The sequence below is a fragment of the Thermobia domestica genome, chromosome 10 (assembly GCF_964235325.1).
Source record: "Thermobia domestica chromosome 10, izTheDome1.hap1.1, whole genome shotgun sequence".
Taxonomy (NCBI): domain Eukaryota; kingdom Metazoa; phylum Arthropoda; class Insecta; order Zygentoma; family Lepismatidae; genus Thermobia; species Thermobia domestica.
In genome coordinates, this window is record NC_137463.1 from 105,131,057 (window position 1) to 105,150,211 (window position 19,155).

The 19,155-nt window shown below is 36.4% G+C and overlaps 1 protein-coding gene across 1 annotated transcript in view; it reads right to left on the bottom strand.

Annotated features, from left to right (window-relative positions):
• LOC145662042 (putative peptidoglycan muropeptide transporter SLC46) overlaps positions 1-17,756 on the bottom strand; it is a 74,144-nt gene extending 56,388 nt beyond the window's left edge. Inside the window, exon 1 of the mRNA XM_081727375.1 lies at positions 17,442-17,756. The gene's annotated coding sequence lies outside the window, so the exon portion shown is untranslated. The remainder of the gene's footprint in view (positions 1-17,441) is intronic.
• Positions 17,757-19,155: the final 1,399 nt, after the last annotated feature.

Genomic DNA, 19,155 nt, shown 5'->3' on the forward strand with positions numbered 1-19,155 from the left:
TCTAAACTGTTCATTACGGAATATCAAAAGTGCAAATAAGCATACGCAAAAGTTCCTAAAGAATATGGAGAATTGGAACGAAACTTTGTAAAGGGACTATTTGCAAAACAATATATGAAACATGTTTTAATTTTTGCGGAAAAACAGTGTTGGGGCCTAGGTCCCATCCGAAAAAAAAGGAAATATAGCTCAGGAAGGAGTGGACCCAAGCAAATCAAATTGTGTGTAGATATTACATGTAAAATAAGGACTCTCGTGTTTCTCAAGTGTTCCTATCGGTTTTCCTTCAAATTTGGCATATGAATAGCAAACTGGATATAAATCGACACGTGTTTTTCTTTATGCGGAAAAAACATTCCAAGGGTTAAAGGTGCCTCCTGAAATACTATAGAATAAGCTACACTGTTGGTGTTTGTATTACTTGATCTGCCAAATTTGAAGAAATCGGATGGAGGCACGACACTTGTCAAACACGAAAGGCCATATTTTACATATCCAATATCTTTCTTTCGCTTCGGTCCACTCCTCCCGCAACTCAACGCCTCAGTTCACTCAAAAGTTTTTTTTTTCTTTCAGGAAAATACGAAACACGTATTCCCTCACCTTACCTCTTCAATATTAGTGCACATTTCATTCACTTCGGTCCACTTCTTCTTATCTTTTGTGGTCAAATTCCAAAATTTTGGACGGGGGCCTTCCCCCCGAAACCGCTATTAACCAAAATTAAAAAATGTATTCGTTTATTTTTGCGTATTGTCCATACACACAGTTTGATGCAATTCTTCATGTCCGTTACACACATCTGATATACTGTTACTAGATATTTTGATATTTCGTGATGAAAGGTTTGCAGCAGTCCGTGCCCCACCTAACCGTTTTTTCCAGGAAAATACGCAAACCGTATTCCCTAATTTTTTGTCTGCAATATCTGTCCAAATTTCAATCACTTCAGTTCACTTTTTACCTTTCAAGTGTCAACTTTCGAAATTTTGGTTTTGGGTTTTTTGCCCCTAAAACCATCTTTCCGCAAAAAAGAAAACAACATATTCCTTTATTATTTGTGTATACAAAAAGTCTTGTTGCAATTCTTCATCTCCTTTACACACATCTGACATACTGTTACTAGCAATTTTTAGTTTTTGTGATCAAAGGTTTGGGGGGTCGGTGCCCCACCCAACCGATTTCTCCAGGAAAATACGAAACCCGTATTCACTCACTTTATGTCTATAATATCTGTGCACAATTTCACTCACTTCGGTTAACTTCTTTTTGCCTTTCGGGAGTCAACTTTCAAAATTTTATTTGGGAGATTTTGCCCCCAAAAACCGTTTTCCCGCCGAACATGAAAAAACCTGTATTCATTAACTTTCTGTGTATTGTCCATACAAAAAGTTATGTTGCAATTCTTCATGTCCTTTACACACATCTCAGATACGATTACTAGCACCTTTGATATTTCATCATCAAAGGTTTGGAGGGGTTGGTGCCCCACAAAACCGTTTTTTCCAGAAAAATACTAAACCCGTATTCCCCCATTTTATATCTACAATATCTGTGCAAAATTTCTTGCTCTTAGGTTCACTTCTTCTTACCTTTCGGGCGTCAAATTTCAAAATTTGGGAGTAAGTTGTTTCGCCCCCTAAAACCGTCTTTCCGAAGAACATAGAAAATCCGGTATTCCTTAATTTTTTGTGTATTATCCATACAAGAAGTTTTGTTTCAGTATTTCATGTCCTTTACATACATCTGACTGACATACTGTTACCAGCACATTGTATTTTTTGTGATCAAAGTTTTGGAGGGATCCGTGCCCCATCCAACCGTTTTTTCCATGAAAATACGAAACTCGTATCCTCATTTTACGTCTGCAATATCTGTGCTTAATTTCATTCAGTTCCGTTCACTTCTTCTTGCCTTTCGGACGTCAAGTTTCAAAATTTTGGGTGCTAGCTTTTGCCCCTAAATCCCTTTTTCCGCAGAAAATTAAAAAAGCCCGTATTCGTTTATTTTTTGTGTATTTTTCATTCAAAAAGTTTCGTTGCAATTCTTCATGTCTTTTACACACATCTGACATACTGTTAGTAGCACTTCTGATATTTCGTGATCTAGGGTTTGGAGGGGTCCATGAACCTCCCAACCCTTTTTTCCAGGAAAATAGGAAACCGTATTCCCTCATTTTACGTTTACAATATCTTTCGAGAGATTCATTCACTTCGGTTCATTTCTTTTTGCCTTTCGTGCGTCAATTTTCAAAACTTTGTGAGTTTTTGCCCCCTAATACCATTTTTCAGCAGAACATAAAAGAATCCATATTCCTTTATTTCTGGAGTATTATCCATACAAAAAGTTTTGTTGCAATTCTTTATGTCCTTTATACACTTCTGACATATTGTTATTAGCATTTTAATTTTCTCTGATCAAAGGTTTGGAAGGGGTCCGTGCCCCAAACGACCATTTTCTCCAGGAAAATATGAAACCCGTTTGCATATTTTATGTCTGCAATATCTGTGCTCATTTGCACTAATTTAGGTTAACTTCTTTTTGCCTTTCGGGCTCAACTTTCAAAATTTAGTGTAGGGGCTTTAGCCCACTAAAACCGTTTTCTCGCAGAACTTAGAGAAACCCGTATTCGTTTACTTTTTGTGTGTTGTCCATACACTGAGTTATGTTGCAATTCTTCATGTCTTTTACACACATCTGACATATTATGACTAGCACTTTTGATTTTTCGTTATCAAAGGTTTGGAGAGGTCCGTGCCCCATCCAACCGTTTTTTTCAATGAAAATACGAAACTGGTATCCTAATTTTACGTATGGAATATCTGTGCAAATTTTTATTCACTTCGGTTTACTTCTTCTGCCTTTCGGGTGTTAACTTCCAAAATTTTGGGTGAGAGCTTTTTCCCTCTAATACAGTTTTTCCGCGGAAATTGAAAAACAATATTCACTTATTTTTTGCGTATTGTCCATACACAAAGTTTCGTTGCAGTTCTTCATGTCCTTTACACACATCTCAGATACGGTTACTAGCACTTTTGATATTTCATGATCAAAGGTTTGGATGGGTTAGTGCTCCACCAAACCGCTTTTTCCAGAAAAATACAAACCCGTATTCCCCCATTTTATTTCTACAATATCTGTGCAACATTTCTTTCACTTCAGTTCACTTCTTCTTACCTTTCGGGCGTCCAATTGCAAAATTTGCCCCTAAAACCGTCTTTTCGAAGAACATAGAAAATCGTATATTCCTTTATTTTTTACGTATTATCCATGTACCACCCAACCCTTTTTTCCAGGAAAATAATAAACCGTATTCCCTCATTTTACGTCTACAGTATCTGCAGTATCTGTGGAGAGATTCATTCACTTCGGTTCAATTCTTTTTACCTTTCGTGAGTCAATTTTCGTAACTTTGTGTGTGAGCTTCTGCCCCCTAATACCATTCTTCAACAGAACATAAAAGAAGCCATATTGCTTTATTTCTGGCGTATTATCCATACAAAACGTTCTGTTCCAGTTCTTCATGTCCTTTATGCACTTCTGACATACTGTTATTAGCATTTTAATTTTTTGTGATCAAAGGTTTGGAGGGGTCCGAGCCTTGCACGACCATTTTCTCCAGGAAAATATGAAAACCGTATCCACATTTTATGTCTACAATATCTGTGCACATTTGCACTCACTTCGGTAAACTTCTTTTTGCCTTTCGATCTCAACTTTCAAAATTTAGTGTAGGAGTTTTTGCCCCTTAAAACCGTTTTCCCGTAAAACTTAGAAAAACCCGTATTCGTTTACTTTTTGCGTATTGTCCATACACTGAGTTATGTTGCAATTCTTAACGTCCTTGACACACATTTGACATACTGTTATTAGCACTTTTGATATTTTGTGATCAAAGGATAATGGGGGTCCGTGCCGCACCGAACCCTTTTCTCCAGGAAATTAGCAAACCCATATACCCTCATTTTATGTCTACAATGTCCTTGCACAATGTCATTCACTTCGGTTCACTTCTTTTTGCCTTTCCGGCGGCAAGTTTCATAATTTTGGGTGAGAACTTTTGCCCCTAAAACCGTTTTTCCGCAGAAAATACCCTTCTCCACTTTTTTGCGTGTTGCTCGTACGTGAAGTTTCGTTGGAATTCTTCATGTCCTTTACACAAATATGATATACTGCTACTAGCACTTTTGATATTTCGTGATCAAATGTTTGGAGGGGTCCGTGCCCACCTAACAGTTTTTTTAAGGAAATACGGAGCCAGTATTCCCATATTTTATTTTCACAATATCTGTGCAAAATTTCCTGCTCTTAAGCTCACTTCTTCTTACCTTTCGGTCGTTAAATTTCAAAATTTTGGGGTAAGTTGTTTTGCCCCCTAAAACACACTTTGCGAAGAACATAGAAAATCCTGTATTCCTTTATTTTTTCTGTATTCTCCATACAAGAAGTTTCGTTTCAATATTTCATGTCCTTTACACACATGTGACTGACATACTGTTACTAGCTCTTTTGAATTTTCGTGATCAAAGTTTTGGAGGGATCGGGCCCCACTCAACCGTTTTTTCCAGGAAAATACGAAACGCGGATTCCCCAATTTGGTATACAATATCTGTGCAAAATTCCATTAACTTCGGTTCACTTCCTTTTGTCTTTCGGGCATCAACTTTCAAAATTTAGGGTTTGAGTTTTGCCCCTTAAAACCGTTTTTCCACAGAAAATTTTAAAAAATATTTTCCTTTATTTTTTGCGTATTGTCCATACTCGCAGTTTGATTCAATTCTTGATATTCTTTTACACACATCTGACATGCTGTTACCAACACATTTAATTTTCCGTGATTAAAGATCTGGAGGGGTCCGTGCCCCACCCAATCGTTTTCTCAAGGAAAATACGAAACCCGTATCCTCATTTTACGTCTGCAATATCTGTGCTTAATTTCATTCAATTCGATTCACTTCTTGCCTTCAGACGTCTAGTTTCAAAATTTTGGGTGCTAGTTTTTGTCCCTAAATCCGTTTTTTCCGCAGAAAATTAAAAAAGCCCGTATTCCTTTATTTTTTGCGTATTTTCCATACAAAAAGTTTCGTTGCAATTCTTGATGTCTTCTACACACTTCTGACATACTGTTACTAGCAGTTTTCATATTTCGTGATGAAAGGTTTGGAGGGGCCCGTGCCTCACCCAACCCTTTTTCCAGGAAAATACGAAACTCGTATTCCTTCGTTTTACGTCTGCAATATCTGTGCACAATTTCATTGACTTTGGTTCAGTTGTTCTTGCCTTTCGGGTGTCAACTTTCACAAATTAGAGTGGGACTTTTATATTAAAACTTACGTAACTTTATGTTCCTTTTTCTTTTTTATGATTTTTTTGGTGGTATTGAGGAGAGGAATGCTTTCCTCTGATATCTGTTTCTTGCCATTGACCTTGTTTGAACCGCTGAAGTAAGATCATTTTGTAACTTTTAATGTCATCCAACTCCGTCACGATAATAAAATTGTCATTTTTAAGAATTTGTTTTATTCTCTTATTTGCAGTTTGCCACACTGATATATTTATTACAAAATTGAGGTTTGGTCCAGCGCCTTTCGAATTCGCAATCAACCCAACCGCCGAGCTTATTGGGTTGCCTGCTATTGCAGGAAAAGGAGAATTGTAGGTGGTAATGCACTTTTGGAGTCGTGTATACAAAGATAATGTATATTTTGTATGTACTTCTAAGTATTGTTTCTATTTACGGGCAAAAGTGCTATTTAAAAGAGCACAAGTGGTTAAGGAGAAGAAGAAGAAGAAAATATATAAAGAAATAATTTAAAATATTTTGTATTATATCGATGTATTTCTTGTTTTTGTTGCTATGACAACTTGTTTATCTTGTTGTTAAGGTAACTAGAAAAAGATAGAACGAAGAACCATATTGTTAGAATTGGATGTATATTATTTTAATGTGACAAATACGGTATATGTTGAAATATATATATATATATACGAGGCGTGTTTTTTAAGTAAGGTCCGTTTTGTTGTAGACACTAGTAGTTCGCGCGCATACCGCAACGAGCGTGTGCGTCGTGTACCGGCATGCCTCGTTAACAACTGTGCTCAGTTTCAGCTCTGTAGCTGAACTGTACGGTTGTGTTCTGTGCTTTCACAATGTTTAAGACTATCAAGTCGCCCGCCGCATATGAGGTTCGCTCAGTGATACGGTTTTTCTCAGCAAGAAACCTGTCAACTGCAGAAATTCATCGACAGATTTGCGAAGTATACGGTGATACTATTATGAGTGCAAGCAAAGTGCGTAAGTGGGTACGAGAATTCAAAAATGGCCGTGACAACGTCCATGATGATGACCGCTCCGGTCGCCCTTCTTCGATTACAGATGATTTGGTGGCTTCAGTTGAAGCGAGGGTTCGTGAGAACAGGCGCTTCACAATAACAGGTCTTTCAAATGAATTTCCTGACGTGTCGAGATCAGTGCTTTACAAAATTATTTCTGAAGACCTAAAGTTCAGGGAACTGTGCTCCCGTTGGGTATCGAAAAACTGCAGCGAACTCTTGGTTATCGGAGCAGGCGGCAAGTTTTTATGAAGAGGGTATTTTGAAATTGGTTGAAAGGATGATAAGTGTTTGAACAAACTTGGCAACTATGTCGAAAAATAGAGTAAAGTATGTACTTTCTGAAAATACATTTACTTTTTTAAAATAACTTTCGTTGTGTACTTATGTTCAAACGGACCTTACTTAAAAAACACGCCTCGTATATATATCCAAAGAGCATAACTGTGTTGTGTGATTCATTGTAATCTCGTGTACTTTATAAATATTCAATATATTTGGAACCAGGAAATGTAACGGAAGAATTAACGTTACAAATGTTGGTGAAACCGACAAATAGTATTTCTGTCAGTAGAAGAATTGTAGTCTATATTACAATATTACTTTGTTTGACTGTTCTGTTGAAAGGAAGTTTTAGCCCACTTATCAGGAGTAGCTAGGCAGGGTACTAAGTCAACACAATCGGAACAGAATGGTCAGACCTTCGGTTCAGTATATCGAAAAATGTAAATTGGAAAGACAAAAGTGAAGGGATTGATTGAAAAAGAACTAGAGATAGGCATACTACATGTGCGAGAAGAATTTTGGCCCTTTACACTAACATTCATTTGCGCAAGTCAATGAATATTCCTGTGATAAAGATACTTTCACTTCTTACAGTATCAGGAAGCCAGATCACTGACAGCGTAACTGCTGATTTGTATTCCTCTTTTAGAGAGCATTATAAGCCTGCCTATGAAACAACAAACCTCGTATGCTTTTGTTTTTGACACAAAACTATCGATCAAGATGAATGCCACATATCAGCAGTCTTCACTCTACCTATGATTTCGAAAAGAGTTGAGTTACTATTCCATTTCAATATCTTGATGATTGTAGGCAAGCACATACACAGAAATTTATTTCGGGGTCCAAAGCTTTTTGGGGGTTTCAAATTCAATATGAGGATAAATATTAAAACTTGTAAAAATCACCCCTAAAATTATCTTGAGTTTACATAAAAGTCGGGATTTCAGGAGGGAGTATGAATCCACAGGACCCACCCTTGTAGAACGGGGTGATAAGCTAAGGTGTAAAATCGAGTTCTCGTTCCCCTTTGTGGTCAAATGAATAACGTTCTCAATTTCTGCGTGTTTAGTCCCGGATTCATTTCAACACCCCGCCCCGTTGAGAGGATTAATCTCCAATAGAAATCCAATTAGTGGCTCTACGTCCATTGTAAACAGTAGGTCCCTCTCAATTAGCTTCGATCAAGAATAGTATTGCCGAAGATAAGAAAAATTTTGTGCATCGTTTCCCTTTTATGTCGAGACGAAAAATTTCAAGAGTCTTGTGGACAACACTAGTTCATTTAGAACTTAGACTTCAAACACTGTTTTTAGTGTTATATACTTCATACATAAAAGCTATAAATTGATAAAATGATTATATGAACACAACGAACAACTTTTAACAACATTTAATGATATGTAAGTCATTACACAATGTTCCCCAATAATAACTATAGTTTAATTATAAAATCACACCCTTCGTGATCCTCTCGTGACACGAAAGACTGATAACTCTTAGTTGAAATTAAGAAAGAAATCAGGACAAATTTAAATTTTGCACATAAATTTACAAAACGAGACAAGAAATCCTTATTTCTCGCTTTGTCTCGTCTCTTAGGCTACACTAATGTTGAAAAGGGGCGTTAAATTTTCGAATAAATCGACTCCCTCTTTATTTTTTACATGTGAATATTTTTTTCACAATTTCTTTCACTATCATCATTTATGTGCTTCTCAAGTTCTGCTTTAATCTTACAGAATGGCCTTGGTAGATGAAGTTCAACAAAACAAACAAATTATTGAGTAATTAGATTATTTTACTTTCTGGTAACCCTGATATAAGCTCAGGAATCTGGCTTTGTTTATTTATTCTCTTCCTTATACTCAGATAGCTATGATCGTGAAATTGACTATGTTCTTCATGAGAAGCAGTTTGTCAGGAATGAACATCCGTATGAAAGGGCGCTAAATATTCATACTACTTTATAAATTTGTGAAATCATATCTATCAGTACGCTAAGACTATCTGGAAATGTAAAATCGTTTATGTCAATAATAGTCAGTTTTACAAATTTTATCACTTTCAACTTTAGGGTTGGAAAGGAGTGAGATATATATTCACAACTTCCCATTTTTAAAACACGTAATAAGCCCCAAGACTTTATGAATGTTGAATTATATTTTTGAGTTTAGCGACCATTTCAACAGCGAGACTATATGAGACGTGGACGTACAGCTTAACGTGGGATCCGGACCACATGAGCTCCTGCGGGAAATCGAACTCTGCTCAAAGGCACGTACACTATCCACATAGCCACAAGAATATTCTTTATGATTGTGAAATATGGTCCAAGAAAATGTGACTGACGATAAATCAAGAGATACGAGTCATTCTGGATATGACAGGTGATAGAGTACATAAGATCGATCTACCTTATTCACTTGCTCCAGACACACATCACTTAAGTTTTGGAGTTATTTACCCTAATTCATCTCTACATTTCGCGATTAACACAAATATTTCTGCAAAAGGCCAAAAAAATATCATCATATTAAGAAAAGCACGTTTATTTTTTAAAACTCTTTTAGGATTCCCACTTTTTGAGGTAAATTTTAAACTTGCACTCAAACAGCTACTGCTTCCTTACTATTTACCGTAGGATCATGGATCATACCTAGTTTTCTTCACGATAGAGCCTACTTTACAACCGTACCACTCACTTGTCCGTATTATACACCAGACCCTGGAAAATCGGGAAAAATCCGTAGAATTTTCAAAAAACATTTTCAAAGTTTTTGTACCCCTCTAACCCGGGCATGGGTTCACGTAGGGATCTGATTTTTTTTTTTAAATAACACATTGTTATATAAATAATACATGTGAAAAATTTCAATCTTTTATTTTGAAAACTAAGGTCGGGAGAAATGTTTGAAAGTCTGAAGGTGACCCAAGTGTCCCAGGAGGAAGGGGTAATAGTTTGGGAAATGGTAGTATGAGTGATTCTGAGCAAAAAAGTTCATATGAACATAGGTCCTAATCTCAACGGTTTCAGAGCTACAGGTTGTGAACCATGTTTGACTTTGTTGCGTCTTGTTCACCCTGTAACTATTTTACAGAGGTAAGACATAGCGGATATGAAAGGTGATGGAATAACATTTTCAACGGTATGCTGCATGTGGCATGTTGTCTTCTGAAGGGAAGGTATTGAAGGAAATTTGAGGAAGTTAAGGTTATTTAAAGAAAGTGGATGGCAACAATGATTCCAAAATATCCCTCAATAACTTTTCTTCCAAAGACACCACTGCCACATATTGCATTTCATTGGAAAGGTCATTTCATCACCTTTCAAATTCACTATGTACCATCTCTGAAGAATAACTACAGGGTGAACAATAATCAATATAAAGTAAAAAAAAAAAAAAAAAATGGTTCAGAACCTATAGCTCTCAAACCGTTGAGATTAGGACTTATGTTGATATGAACTTTTTTGCTCAGAATCACCCATACTACCATTTCTCAAAACATTGCCCCTTCCTCCTGGGACTTGGGACACTCTCTCTCTCTCTCTCTCTCTCTCTCTCTCTCTCTCTCTCTCTCTCTATATATATATATATATATATATATATATATATATATATATATATATATACTGCATCATTACTATTTGACTTAGAGTCGTGGTTCAAACGCCATTTTCTTCAGTATAACGAGCCCTTTTCAACGGTACCACCTACATGTCCGTATCATGCCCTGAACCGGAAAAATCGGGAAAACCAGAAATTTTTCTGAAAAAAAATCACCCTCTCGGATCACTTGCGTCCCTCGAGAAGGTCCCGGTTTCGTGTAGGGATCTCAAAAAAGTTATAAATACCCAAAGGTACACACAATCCGTATGAAAAGTTTCAATCTGATATCTTGAAAATAAAGGAGTGAATTTTTCTTTTTAAATTTGCCTTAAGAAAAATGTCACACACCCTAGCTCCCACTTGGCGCCGCCAAGTCAACCATCCGGTTTCAAAACGCATCTGGGGTGTTCTTTGGTCTATCCTTGACTTGACCAATAATAATAATAATAATAATAAAAACCGGCTTAAATACCTGTTATAGAACCTAAATAAGCGGTCAAAGACGATACTATGCCATAGTATATAAACTAGGGATGGCCAATTCCGGAATTTTTACTTTCCGGAATCCGGAAAGTAAAATCGGAAAATTCCGGAATTCGGAAAAATTCCGGAATTCGGAAAAATTCCGGATTTCGGAAAAAATCCGGAATTCAGAAAAATTCCGGAATTCGGAAAAATTCCGGATTTCGGAAAAATTCCGGAATTCAGAAAAAATCCGGGATTCGGAAAAATTCCGGATTTCGGAAAAATTCCGGAATTCAGAAAAATTCCGGAATTCGGAAAAAAATCCGGATTTCGGAAAAATTCCGGAATTCAGAAAAATTCCTGAATTCGGAAAAATTCCGGATTTCGGAAAAAATCCGGAATTCGGAAAAATTCCGGAATTCGGAAAAATTCCGGAATTCAGAAAAAATCCGGAATTTGGGAAAATTCCGGAATTCGGAAAAAATCCAGATTTCGGAAAAAATCGGATTTCGGAAAAAAATCCGGAATTCAGAAAAATTCCGGAATTCGGGAAAATTCCGGATTTCGGAAAAATTCCGGAATTCGGAAAAATTATTTTTTCTTTTTGTAATCCTAAGAATTTTGTTCAAATGCAAACGAACAAATTTCCTTTTTGTAATCCTAAGAATGTATGATGCAAGTTAAGCTGAAACTTACATCCTAAAGTATACACTACTCAATCTTCCCATGGTTAATGAGATGTAGTCCAAAAGTACGATGTACTCCTAATATTTAATTTTTGTTTTACTGTGATATTGTCCAGAAGTAAGACATATATCACACTGAGATAAACAACTTGACATAATGAAGATGTTATCATACGTAGTTTTCCAGAAAATCGTGAGAAACGATTTTTTATGAAGTTAAAATATGCGTCGCTTGTTGCCAGTGTGATGCAATTGATAACTTTTATGCTGGAATAGTCTTATTATTATTATTATTATTATTATTATTATTATTATTATTATTATTATTATTATTATTATTATTATTATTAATCGTTTATGTACTGTAAAAGAAAAATATGAACCGTTAAGTAGTCGATTTTATCTGTTGTTTTTTGATATCTTCTAACAGTAATAACAAATTGCTTGTAAATACGCAATGATTATCAAGGACAATGGCATATTAATGTAAGGACTACTCTGCAGACTAGCAATAAACAATAACAGATAAACAATAGTCCCCCCCCCCCCAAAAAAAGTAACTAACTTAGGCACGTCAGAATATTCGCGAGAATATAGGGACGCATTGAGACTAGCAAAAAACGTGGTGTTATTATTACTCAAAGGGCCGTACGATGAAGGCTTTAACGTTAATGTTAATGGCACCAATGAGCACTTACTTGCTCTAACGGTTAACCTCATTTTTGAGATGATTCTTAGAAGTGGGCGTGTTGGCATGCAGTTGGAGTACTAACGAATTGCGTCACTATCGAACACTAACGTAGCACTAGCGACGTTTAAAGTCGAAATTGGAGTCTGACATAAGTGGCTTGTCAACTTCACGGACATTATATTTTCCTTGAATGCGAGAATTTTGCGCCCTACCACAAAAATAGGAAAAAATGCGCTCGCAATATATTTGCACTGGGATGTTTGCGCCCTACCGCAAAAAGAGGGGAAAATGCGCCGGCTATATATTTGCACTGGGATGTTAGCGCCCTAAAATTCAACTTATTATTGTATTGTGTAAAGTAACTTCCACTCGCACTTGAACTAGGCTTGCCTCTCATCGTCTCAGTGAGTTACTCCATCCGTTATAATATTCCGAACAAATGAAAAAAATACAATTTTAGTTCACTAAAGGGCAATCCATACAAATACAATTTTTCATTATACTACAAAATTTACAATAAACGTATAAATGACTGATATATAATTATTTATTAATATAATCAAAGAGTATAATTTAATCTACAAAAGGCTGTTTGGCTCTACCCAGATATCTCTGTTCACAATCCTTGAGAGTTGTTTTGCGTTTCAGGACACAAAATATAGAAAAGAAAATGTAAAGTGAATGTAAAATCAGTTCAGTAATATTATCAAGAAAACTATGTACAGTGTGTTTACTTGCTGGAATTACACTTCAAACACACAATTGCGTTCAGTCGTTCTTTCAGGAAAAATGTTCCGGGGGGCACATTTAGTATTCCGGAGGGGGGTCACTGCTGGTACTATTCTATTTATTATTATATTATAGACGTATTATTTTGGTCTCCTCCGAGGGGGCACTCTGAGAGCTCTGGGGAGGCCAGTGTTCCCCCAAAATCATCTCTGGAAGAAGCAGTGATTGCGTTGATCCGTTGTGTTCTTTTGGCTTATATTGAAGTTTATTCTCCCCTTATATAGCCACAATGAAAATAAATCACAAATGGCATGGTTGTGGGGGAAGGATTGTTTATGCTGTAATGTCAGCCCCTCCGAGGAAATGCGTAAGCTCCAATAGGTTCTTTTATTTCGCAGGGCTCAAACTTCCCGGTGGAGGTACATCGCAGGCGCAATTTTCCCTGTTCTTGAGGTAGGGCGCAAATTTCCCAGACACAAAATTCTCGACACCGTTCGAATGACCTCGGAAGACGATATCTTTTTCAATACTTTTTTTATATTCTTTTACTCGAGATTTCTTCATTGCTTCTTATTAAAATACTTACTAATATATCCTCATTTTATTGTCCTAACCAATCAATATGGGTATATTGTCAGTAAAATATTTAGATTGATCGAGCCTCTGGTGTGTAACCACAGTATTTCATATCATGCCCCCATTAGAAATCTTGGCTAAACGAACCAATATATGTTGCCAATAAAATAGTTTAGAATGATTGAGCCCCTGGTAAATAACCACAGTATTTCGTGACAGATCCCCCCCCCCCCTTCCTATTACCATATTCTAGCTACGTGCCTGACTCAGCTAATTCTCTACATTCTTTACCAAGCACACATTTTCTAAAGCGGAAAATGCTCTCTAAATACCTAAGCTCATTATTTTCAGCAGATGCACAAACTAGGTAACATTCTATCTACATGAATGTTATATATGTCGATTACTGGAAACCGCTTCTCGCTATCTATTACCATATTTACTATATAATGATTAACGTTAAAACCGGAAATGGTTGATTTGTACCGCTTCCGGTTTGAATATTACATTCATCAGGGAACTCGATTCTTAACTATTGACTCTGTACATCATGGCCAAAATTGATTGGTAATCCATCAGATAGTTCTTGAGACTGTTTGTTTCACTGACGGACAGAATGAATATATGGCTGTAGAGTTTTGATAAACTAAATTCGTTAATGAGTGATGATGGAACAAATATAAGAAAGGGAACCAAGAGTACCACCGGGAAAATTTTCGAACACAAAATTAGCCATCGAAAACCCACATGTCCTGGGTTAGAATACCATAGATGAAAACTCTACCACTGAGTCATAAATCACCCGCTTATTAGTTTTGTTAACTATTATATTAATATAAATTAATGAATGCCTGCTTATGTTAATTATTGAACAATTACATTGTACACTTCGTAAAGTCAAAAATTATAAATTCGTATTTACTGTACATACAGTGAGCGCAGAAAGTGTTCGTACACCTATGCTATTGAAACGAGAATGCCTGCGAAAAAGAAACAGAAAATTTAAGAAGTGTAATAACACACACAATATGAATAATGAAAACTAAGCTTTATGAATATATCAATAAAGAACCACAAAGACAAGTTTAATGGTCAGAAAGTAAATAAATTCCGTAGAAAATGTATAGAGTAGACGCAAAAAGTGATCGTACACCTGACGTACGAATACGAATCAAAGATACCACAACTGGGGTTCACTAGTATTCACCTGAGTATACACCTCTGTATAGCATGACGAGTAACAGAATGAGTTTAGTTGTGAATAGGAGTGAAAAAAACTGCAAGGTGGGCTGTCGAAATGGGAAGCAACCGAACAGAAACAAATGAGGAGACAAGAAAAGTAATTATTAAAGTGCATAAGAAGGGTAAGTCTTTGAGAAAGATAGCAAACCTCAGGGGCAGATCCACAGAGCGGCGATAGGGGCCATCGCCCCCCCCCCACAAGAGGAAACTTTCTTATTTTATATATAAATAAACCCATCCATAACAAGTTTGGAGCTCTTAAAAGTAGCAGTATTACTGCCGACCGCCCCTTCCCCAGAAGTCCGTCCTGGATCCGCCCCTGTATAGAGTAGCCACAATCGAGTATTTTCCGCTGTATGTTTGGAGTCGTTGTCTTGCTGAACAATAAATTGTTTTCAAGAACCATCTTCTGCGCACTAGTATGGAGATATTCCTTTAATATGTTAATATACACTTTGTGGATCATCACTCCATCGATAAGGTGGAGACGACCCACTCCTGAGGCACTCATACAACCCCAGACGAGCACGGACCCTCCTCCGTGTCTTACTTTAGGGACGAGATTTTGAGGATTCATCTCTGTATTCACCTTGTGCCATACCATACGCCTCCCATTGGACTCGATAAAATTAAATTTATTTTCGTCCGAAAATATGACCCTATTCCAGAAAGAAGCCTGATCCCTTATCTTTATACTCTTTTTCAACCTTTAGTCTCTTTATACGATTTGCCTTGTTCACCCAGAACATTTTCCTGGCTATCCGACCATGATACCCTGCAAATATTCCGCACTGTACTGGCTGATACTTTAACACCGCGTGTTTCCAGATCCGTTGCCAATTGCACAGCACTACTTTTTGGAACCTTTTTTCTTTCCCTAATAATGTAACGTTTAACTTGTTCACTCAACACTCTTGGTCTTCCAGTTCTTTTTTTTTATTATTATTTTTTTATTATTTTTTTTTTTTATGGTTTCGCACAGTGATAGAAACATTATACATCGCAATTATTGTTTGTACTGTTGAACAAGGCCTGTCTGCAAGGTTTGCCAGGGGCGGATCCAGGACGGACTTCTGGGGGGGGGGGCGGTCGGCGGTAATACTGCTACTTTTAAGAGCTCCAAACTTGTTATGGATGGGTTTATTTATATATAAAATAAGATTTTCCTCTTGTGGGGGGGGGGCGATCGCCCCCCTCTGGATCCGCCCCTGACTCTATAATACCTTGAAACAGCTTCGCACACCTGCCCAATCCCCAGACATGAACCCCATAGAACATTTATGATCTGTTCTGGAGACAAGAATCAGAAGGCACAGCTTGTTTACTAAAGAAGGCCTAAGAAAAGCTATTCAAGAAGAATGGGACATAATCAGTCCCGAAGCTACAGAACTACGAACTACTACAGGTGAAATCAATGCCACGAAGACCACAGACAATCATTAACGCACAGGGTAATCCCACAAAATATTAAATAACGTAATATACTTTATAAGCATTAATTCAAGCATAAGTGTACGGTGACTTTTTGCGTTTACAAAAAAGGAATTCTCTCTTTTCTTCTGAACAAAACAGTGATTGTGTTTGTTTGGCCTTCCTCTTGTATATAGAAATAAAATGTATGAATGTGTAGTCTTAATTCTGGTTATATATATATATTCCACCTCCCGTTCTCATGCTAGCTGTTTTCAATATAAAGTATGCACGGTGTACGAACACTTTCTGCGCTCACTGTAGGTATGTTGACAATAAGCGAATGTTATTAGAATATTTGTTGAGATTTCTTTTCCTTCACTGCCTTTCGCCTGGTTAAAAAGTAGTTTGCAGTGCTTTGGAGCAGCTGCAGGTGGGAACGCGATAATGTTTGAGACATACCGGCGACTTTTTTGTGTGTGAAAATAAGACCTTTCTCATAAAGTAGTAAATAACTGCAGTAGCAATTGTCTATGTAAATGATAAAGACATATCCAACTACAAGAAATTAATACAGTATATATAGCCTATTCATTATTGTGTTTCTCTTTTAACAGCTACTAGCTAAGGATGGCCAATTCCAAAATTTTTACTTTCCGGAATCCGGAAAGTAAAATCGGAAAAATTCCGGATCTCGGAAAAATTCCGGATCTCGGAAAAATTCCGGATTTTTTCTGAATTCCGGAATTTTTCCGAAACCTGGAATTTTTCCGAATTCCGGAATTTTTCTAAATTCCGGATTTTTTCCGAATGTCGGAATTTTTCCGAAATCCGGATTTTTTCCGAAATCCGGAATTTTTCTGAATTCCGGAATTTTTCTGAATTCCGGAATTTTTCCGAATGTCGGAATTTTTCCGAAATCCGGAATTTTTCTGAATTCCGGAATTTTTCCGAATTCCGGATTTTTTCTGAATTCCGGAATTTTTTCGAATTCCGGAATTTTTCTGAATTCCGGAATTTTTCCGAAATCCGGATTTTTTCCGAATTCCGGAAAGTAAATTTTCCGATTCCGGAAAACAAAATTTCCGGAATCCGGATTCCGGAAAATTTTGGCCATCCCTAATATAAACATACCATAAATCCTAAAAGGATTAAGAATTTCTAAGGTAATTATTTAGAAAAAAGGAGCAATAAAAAACGACATTGATGATATGCTCAGCGCGCAGTTTTTAAGTCTGGAAAATATGTCATTCTGGAGGAGTATGGTCACCCTAATAAAGAATGCATTCCTTATTACTTTTATTGAAACCACACAATAGGGCCTATAATGATTTTCTCTGTTAGTAAATAAAATAACGACATAAAATACAATACAGAATTTTCGTATGCTTAAAACAGTTCAGAACTACTTACCGTTTTAGCAGATTCTAATATGACACTTCATCGACTTAGTTTTCAAAATACTTCACACTTCACTCTTACTAGTAGACTTCTTCCTTTGTGCGGTTGTCTAATGGATCACTTTTAATGACAATGAACTCAAAAAACGGTTTTCTTAGTCTTGGTAAGCGGTTTACTTTAATACACAGAGCTACTTTCTCGTCTTACCTTTGAGTGTTAAATACCCAATGCATACAGAATAAAATGCCGTGTTATATCGTGGAAACTCAAAATAAAACACGGCTTTTCATCTACCACAATTCACACATTTTAATATATGGCAACATTGCCGGAAATATATGTTTACAGTTCATCTACGAAATGTTGAACACGCGAAAAAGTCACAACGGTCTGCCCACTTAATGACGTAGACTACAGCTGTTTTTGAAATTCTCGGTTCTTTTCGGCAAGATTAGCAACTTCCTCTTCGTGGTTTGTCGGGATTAAATTAACAAGGATGCTAGTTAGGAGAGAAGAATGAATGGAAACCCTGCTTCAGTAGTATTTTGAGTATCAATGCAAGGAACAAAGACAATTATTGTTTGAAAATACAGTTAACTATTCGAGTATATGTTTAGCGTATTAGAGCTTTCCTGTCTGGCTTAGGTTTATTGTTTTACAGTGTTTAATACTCTCAAATAATCAGTGGTTTCAAGCTGCAATATATATGGTGGCAATACAAAGAAAGCAATATGAAAAGTCTGGGCCAAACTTTAGAGCTTAGATCATAATTGAAAATCACGAATTATTGTGGCTAAGACAGTAGTAATCCTGAAAATAATAATTCCATCTTTATATGTCGCAAGAAGTGCAAAGGTTCATTGCAGCAGAACCAAGTTTCCATCGAATCCTCTCTTATGCCAAGCTTATTCTGTAAGCACCTATAGTCTATGGCGTACCCTCAAACTTTTTCTGTTGATATCGGCATGTTCCCTTTTTTCCTAAACATACTCAACGGCTTTGACCTGCAATCATCGATGAGTACGTTCCTACTAAAAACATGTTTTCATGTAGATGTCGTCTCATTATTAATACCCTACGAAATTCATCAAGGGGGTTCAAACTCACAAGTTTACGTCATTTTATGTCTTTGTATATAATCTTAACATGGTAAATATTGCATAATATCTAATTGAAGATGAAAAGTTAAAACCCGGAAACCCTTATTGCGTGAGCCACTGACCATTATATATATTTTAATAAGTAAATTGCAGCATTTAAAAAATTCAACTATTTTCTCTTAGCCACTTGAAACTTCAATGCTTTCCACTTGGGTTCCCCTGCTGTAAAGATTGTTGTTACTGACTTTGTATTATTCTTTCATTATATTATTGTGTCTATTTTCAGGTCTCTTTCCCACAGAATTCATTCCTTTAAGTTATCCTAACGAAAGTTCAGTTGCAAGCACGTATTACAAAATAAATAAATAAATAAATAAATACATTTTAAAAATTAAAATGAAACTTCATATGAAGTTAGTTATCAATTCAATACTCAAATTGTTTCAATAATAATAATAATAACTATAAATCGAAATATTGTAACATTGACTTTACCTAGAACACATCCAAAAGCAAAGATAATTAAAAATTAGACCTATAAAATTATGCCGGAGGTCCATTGATTAAAATAAATACGGATACAATGTTGTGTCTATACTAGACCGAATTTGTCCCCTTTTCTGTGC